This window comes from Hypanus sabinus, unplaced genomic scaffold (genome assembly GCF_030144855.1).
Source record: "Hypanus sabinus isolate sHypSab1 unplaced genomic scaffold, sHypSab1.hap1 scaffold_462, whole genome shotgun sequence".
Classification (NCBI taxonomy): domain Eukaryota; kingdom Metazoa; phylum Chordata; class Chondrichthyes; order Myliobatiformes; family Dasyatidae; genus Hypanus; species Hypanus sabinus.
This window is the reverse complement of record NW_026781334.1, coordinates 155,988-162,356: the sequence shown is the minus strand read 5'-3', so window position 1 is coordinate 162,356 and position 6,369 is coordinate 155,988.

Genomic DNA, 6,369 nt, shown 5'->3' with positions numbered 1-6,369 from the left:
TCCAGCCCCCTCTCAACACCCCTCCTCCACTCCAGTCCCCTCTCAACACCCCTCCTCCACACCAGCAGCCTCTCAGATTCCCTTCTCCGCTCCAGCCCACTCTCAATAGACAATTGACAGTAGCTGCAGGAGTAGGCCAGTCGGCCCTCCGAGCCAGCACCGCCATTCACTGTGATCATGGCTGATCGTCCACAATCAGTACCCCGTTCCTGCCCTCTCCCCATATCCCGTCACCCCGCTATCTATAAGAGCTCTATCTAACTCTCTCTTGAAAGCATCCAGAGACTTGGCCCCCACTGCCTTCTGGGGCAGAGCATTCCACATATCCACCACTCTCTGGGTGAAAAAGTTTTTCCGCATCTCTGTTCTAAATGGCCGACCCATTTCATCATCCCTCCTCTACTCCAGTCCCCTCTCAGCATCCCTCCACCAGTCCAGTCCCCTCTCAGCATCCCTCCTCCACTCCACTCCCCTCTCAGCATCCCTCCTCCACTCCAGTCCCCTCTTAACATCCCCCTCCACTCCAGTCCCCTCCCAACATCCCCCTGCCTCTCAACTCCCCTCTCATCATCACCCACTCCACTCCAGTCCCTCTCAGCATCCCTCCTGCACTCCAATTCCCTCTCAACATCCCCCTGCCTCTCGACTCCCCTCTCAGCATCCCTCCTGTACTCTTGTCCACTCTCAACATCCCGTCTCCACTGGAATCCCCTCTCAGCATCCCTCCTGCACTCCAGCCCCCTCTCAACAGCCCCCCTCCACTCCAATTCCCTCTCAACATCCCCCAGCCTCTCTACTCAGCTCTTAACATCCCCCTACAGTCCAGTCCCCTCTTAACATCCCCCTCCACTCCAGTCCCCTCTCATCATCCCTCTTCCACACCAATCCCAACAGCATCCCTCCTGTACTCTTGTTCCCTCTCAACATCCCTCCTCCACTCCAGTCCCCTCTTAACATCCCCCTCCACTCGTCCCCTCTAATCATCCCTCTTCCACACCAATCCCCACAGCATCCCTCCTGTACTCTTGTTCCCTCTCAACATCCCTCCTCCACTCCAGCCCCCTCAGAATCGCCCACTCCACAACATCCCTTCTTAGCATCCCTATTGCACTCCAGCCCCCTCTCAGAATCCCCGCCTCTCTATTCCCCTCTCAACATCCCCTCCACTCCACTCAGCATTCCTCCTCCAGTCCATTCCCGTCTCAACATTCCTCCTCCACTCCAGTCCCCTCTCAGCATCCCTCCTCCACTCTACTCCTCTCTCAACATCCCTCCTCCACTCCACTCTCAACTTCCCTCCTCTTCTCCAGTCCCCTCTCAGCATCCCTCCTCCACTCCACTCCCCTCTCAGCATCCCTCCTCCACTCCCCTCTCAGCATCCCTCCTGCACTCCAGCCCCCTCTCAACAGCCCCCCTGCACTCCAGTCCCTCTCAGCATCCCTCCTGCACTCCAATTCCCTGTCAACATCCCCCAGCCTCTCTACTCACCTCTTAACATCCCCCTCCAGTCCAGTCCCCTCTTAACATCCCCCTCCACTCCAGTCCCCTCTAATCATCCCTCTTCCACACCAATCCCCACAGCATCCCTCCTGTACTCTTGTCCCCTCTCAACATCCCTCCTCCACTCCAGTCCCCTCTTAACATTCCCCTCCACTCATCCCCTCTTAACATCCCCCTCCACTCGTCCCCTCTAATCATCCCTCTTCCACACCAATCCCCACAGCATCCCTCCTGCACTCTAGTCCCCTCTCAACATCCCTCCTCCACTCCACTCCCCTCTCAGCATCCCTCCTCCACTCCAGTCCCCTCTTAACATGCCCCTCCACTCCAATCCCCTCTCAGCATCCCTCCTTCAGTCGAGTTCCCTCAGCATTCCCCCTCCACTCCAGTCCCGTCTCAACAATCCTGCTCTACTCCACTCCCCTCTCAACTTCCCTCCTCCACTCCAGCCCCCTCTCAGAATCGCCCACTCCACAACATCCCTTCTTAGCATCCCTATTGCACTCCAGCCCCCTCTCAGAAGCCCCGCCTCTCTATTCCCCTCTCAACATCCCCTCCACTCCACTCAGCATTCCTCCTCCAGTCCATTCCCGTCTCAACATTCCTCCTCCACTCCAGTCCCTTCTCAGGATCCCTCCTCCACTCCACTCTCAACTTCCCTCCTCTTCTCCAGTCCCCTCTCAGCATCCCTCCTCCACTCCACTCCCCTCTCAGCATCCCTCCTCCACTCCCCTCTCAGCATCCCTCCTGCACTCCAGCCCCCTCTCAACAGCCCCCCTGCACTCCAGTCCCTCTCAGCATCCCTCCTGCACTCCAATTCCCTGTCAACATCCCCCAGCCTCTCTACTCACCTCTTAACATCCCCCTCCAGTCCAGTCCCCTCTTAACATCCCCCTCCACTCCAGTCCCCTCTAATCATCCCTCTTCCACACCAATCCCCACAGCATCCCTCCTGTACTCTTGTCCCCTCTCAACATCCCTCCTCCACTCCAGTCCCCTCTTAACATTCCCCTCCACTCATCCCCTCTTAACATCCCCCTCCACTCGTCCCCTCTAATCATCCCTCTTCCACACTAATCCCCACAGCATCCCTCCTGCACTCTAGTCCCCTCTCAACATCCCTCCTCCACTCCACTCCCCTCTCAGCATCCCTCCTCCACTCCAGTCCCCTCTTAACATGCCCCTCCACTCCAATCCCCTCTCAGCATCCCTGCTCCACTCCCCTCTCAGCATCCCTCCTGCACTCCAGCCCCCTCTCAACAGCCCCCCTGCACTCTAGTCCCCTCTCAACATCCCTCCTGCACTCTAGTCCCCTCTCAACATCCCTCCTCCACTCCACTCCCCTCTCAGCATCCCTCCTCCACTCCAGTCCCCTCTTAACATGCCCCTCCACTCCAATCCCCTCTCAGCATCCCTCCTTCAGTCGAGTCCCCTCAGCATTCCCCCTCCACTCCAGTCCCGTCTCAACATCCCTGCTCTACTCCACTCCCCTCTCAACTTCCCTCCTCCACTCCAGCCCCCTCTCAGAATCGCCCACTCCACAACTTCCCTTCTTAGCATCCCTATTGCACTCCAGCCCCCTCTCAGAATCCCTGCCTCTCTATTCCCCTCTCAACATCCCCTCCACTCCACTCAGCATTCCTCCTCCAGTCCATTCCCGTCTCAACATTCCTCCTCCACTCCAGTCCCCTCTCAGCATCCCTCCTCCACTCCAGTCCCCTCTCAGCATCCCTCTTCCACTCCAGTCCCCTCTCAGCATCCCTCCTCCACTCTACTCTTCTCTCAACATCTCTCCTCCACTCCACTCTCAACTTCCCTCCTCTTCTCCAGTCCCCTCTCAGCATCCCTCCTCCAGTCCCATCTCAACATCCCTCCTCCACTCTACTCCCGTCTCAGCATCCCTCCTCCAGTCCAGTCCCATCTTAACATCCCTCCTCCACTCCCATCCCCTCGCATTAGCAACCCTTGAGCACCAGTAATTTTGTTGATTTATTCATCAAAAGGGAGAGAGTTTCAGAGGCTGAGCCAGTGTATAACTGCCCCTCCAGAGGTTCCCTGGAGAATGTGGTGGTTATAGTGAGCTGCCTTCCTGAACTGTTGCAAGCCTTGATGTGTGGGGACACCCACAATGATGATCCGGAGCTCCAGGGTTTTAACCCAGTGACACTGAAGGAGCAGCAATGTATTTCCAAGGCACAGTAGTGTGTGGCTGAGACAGAAACTTGCAGAAACTCCCCCACCTGCAATCACCTCGTTTCATCCCACACAACAGACCTTAATCCCATTCCCCAGCTCCGGTCTTCCTCCACTTTCACTTCCCCTGATGCCCCTCCCCACTCCCCTACCTCTCCCGATGTTCTTCCCTCCACCCCAGTCTTTCCCCTCCACTCTTCCCCATTCCCTTCCTCCCCACCATGTCCTTTACAATGTTTCCCTGCTCCCCATGTGTGTCAGGGCAGACTGGGCTGGGTGGTTCTGCTCACCTCATTATAGGAAGGATGTGGAAGCTTTCGAGAGTGTGCTCAGGATTTTATCACTGGAGTGAAGGAGGATGAGAGGGGACTTGATAAAGGTGTGAAGGATGGGAAGAGGAATGGATCGAATGGACAGACAGCTATTTCTCCCCCAGGACGGATGTTGTTAATACCAGGGGTCATAATTTTCAAAGCTAAGTTTTTTTTCTTTAATTTTTTTTTACACACAGAGAGTGGTGGGTGCATGGACGTCCTGCCAGGGTTGGTGGTAGATTAAGATATTGACATTATCCACACTGGTTCAGGAGCCTGATGGTTTGAAGGGTATTCTGGGAGCTAAGGCTCCTGTACCTCCTTCCCGATGGCAGCAGTGAGAAGTCAGCATGGACTGGATGGTGGGGTCCTTGATGATGGATGCTGCTTGCAGATGTGTTTAATGGTGGGGAGGGCTTTTCCTGTGATGGACTGGGCTGCATCCACTACTGTTCTGATCTTGGGCATTGGTGCTTCCATACCAGACTGTCATGCAACCAGTCAGAAATACTCTCCACCACACATCTATAGACGTTGGTCAAAGCTTTAGGTGACAGACTGAATCTGTGCAAACTTCTCAGAAAGTTGAGGAGCTGCCATGCCTTCTTTGTAATGACACTTACATACTGGTCCCAGGACAGATCCTCTTATCGTACAAGATATCTGTTCAAGAGTCTGATGACAGTGGGGGTAGAAGCTGTCCTTGAGCCTGGTGGTACGTGCTTTCAGACTTCTGTATCTGACCCATGATTCCACTCTGTCCCTAAAACCATTTCCTACGAACTGATAACAAGGCCTAAATCTGAGGCAAGATCTTGACACAGATCGCAGGAGGGTGTCATTTTGACCATCTATTCTGCAACATTCCCCAGACACCATCTTGACCATCTATTGTACAACTCTCCGCAGACACCAGACACCATCTTGATCATCTATTGTACAACACTCCCCAGTCACCATCTTGACCATCTATTGTACCACACTCCACAGACACCATCTTGACCATCTATTGTACAACATTCCCCAGACTCCATATCAGGCACCATCTTGAATCGGTCAGTGGATGTAAATAATGTCGAATGGGTTGGGTGGTGGTGGGTGGAGAGAAGCTGTCAACATCTCTGAAGATCTATTCTGTGCCCCACACATTGACCCAATCACGAAGAAGGCATGCCAGCAGCTATAACTGATTAGAAGTTTGAGGAGATTTGCTTTGTTACCAAAGACTCGAGCAAATTTCTACAGCTGTGCCTTGGAGAGCATTGCAACTGGTTGTATCACCATCTGATATGGAGGGGCCACTGCACAGGATCGGTAAAAGCATGGTGTCAAGATGAGGCCACCCTCAAGGTGGAGGAGCAACACCTCATATTCCATCTGGGTACCCTCCAACCTGATGGTATGAATATCCATTTCACTTTCCGGTGAACAAATTTAACTCCACTTCCTTCCTATATTCACATTCAGATCTTTTACTTCTCACCTGCTTTAAACTTCCCCAGGTCTCCTCCTCTTTCCGTTTCCCCAATGGTATTCACTCTCCTCTCCTATGAGTTACTTTCTTCTCCAGCACTTGACCTTCCCAACCTCCTGGCTTCACCTGTCACCTTCCAGTTTCTCACTTCACCCTCCCACTCACTTACCTCCCCCCTCACCTGGCTCCACCTATCACCTTCCAGTTTCTCACTTCACCCTCCCACTCACCTACCTTCCCCCTCGCCTGACTCCACCTATCACCTCCCAGCTTCTCACTTCACCCTCCCACTCACTTACCTTCCCCCTCGCCTGGCTCCACCTATCACCTCCCAGCTTCTCACTTCACCCTCCCACTCACTTACCCTCCCCCTCGCATGACTCCACCTCCCAGCTTCTCACTTCACCCTCCCACTCACTTACCTTCCCCCTCGCTTGACTCCACCTATCACTTCCCAGCTTCTCACTTCACCCTCCCACTCACTTACTTCCCCCCTCGCCTGGCCCAACCTATCACCTCCCAGCTTCTCATTTCACCCTCCCACTCATTTACCCCCCCACCTGGTCTGGCTCAACGAACCACCTCCCAGCTTCTCACTTCACCCTCCCACTCACTTACCCTCCGCCCTCGCCTGACTCCACCTATCACCTCCCAGCTTCTCACTTCACCCTCCCACTCACTTACCCTCCCCCTTTGCCTGACTCCACCTATCACCTCCCAGCTTCTCACTTCACCCTCCCTCACCTTCCCCCTCACCTGTCTCCACCTATCACCTCCCAGCTTCTCACTTCACCCTCTCACTCACTTACCTTCCCCCTCGCCTGGCTCCACCTATCACCTCCCAGCTTCTCACTTCACCCTCCCACTCACTTTCCTCCCCCCTCGCCT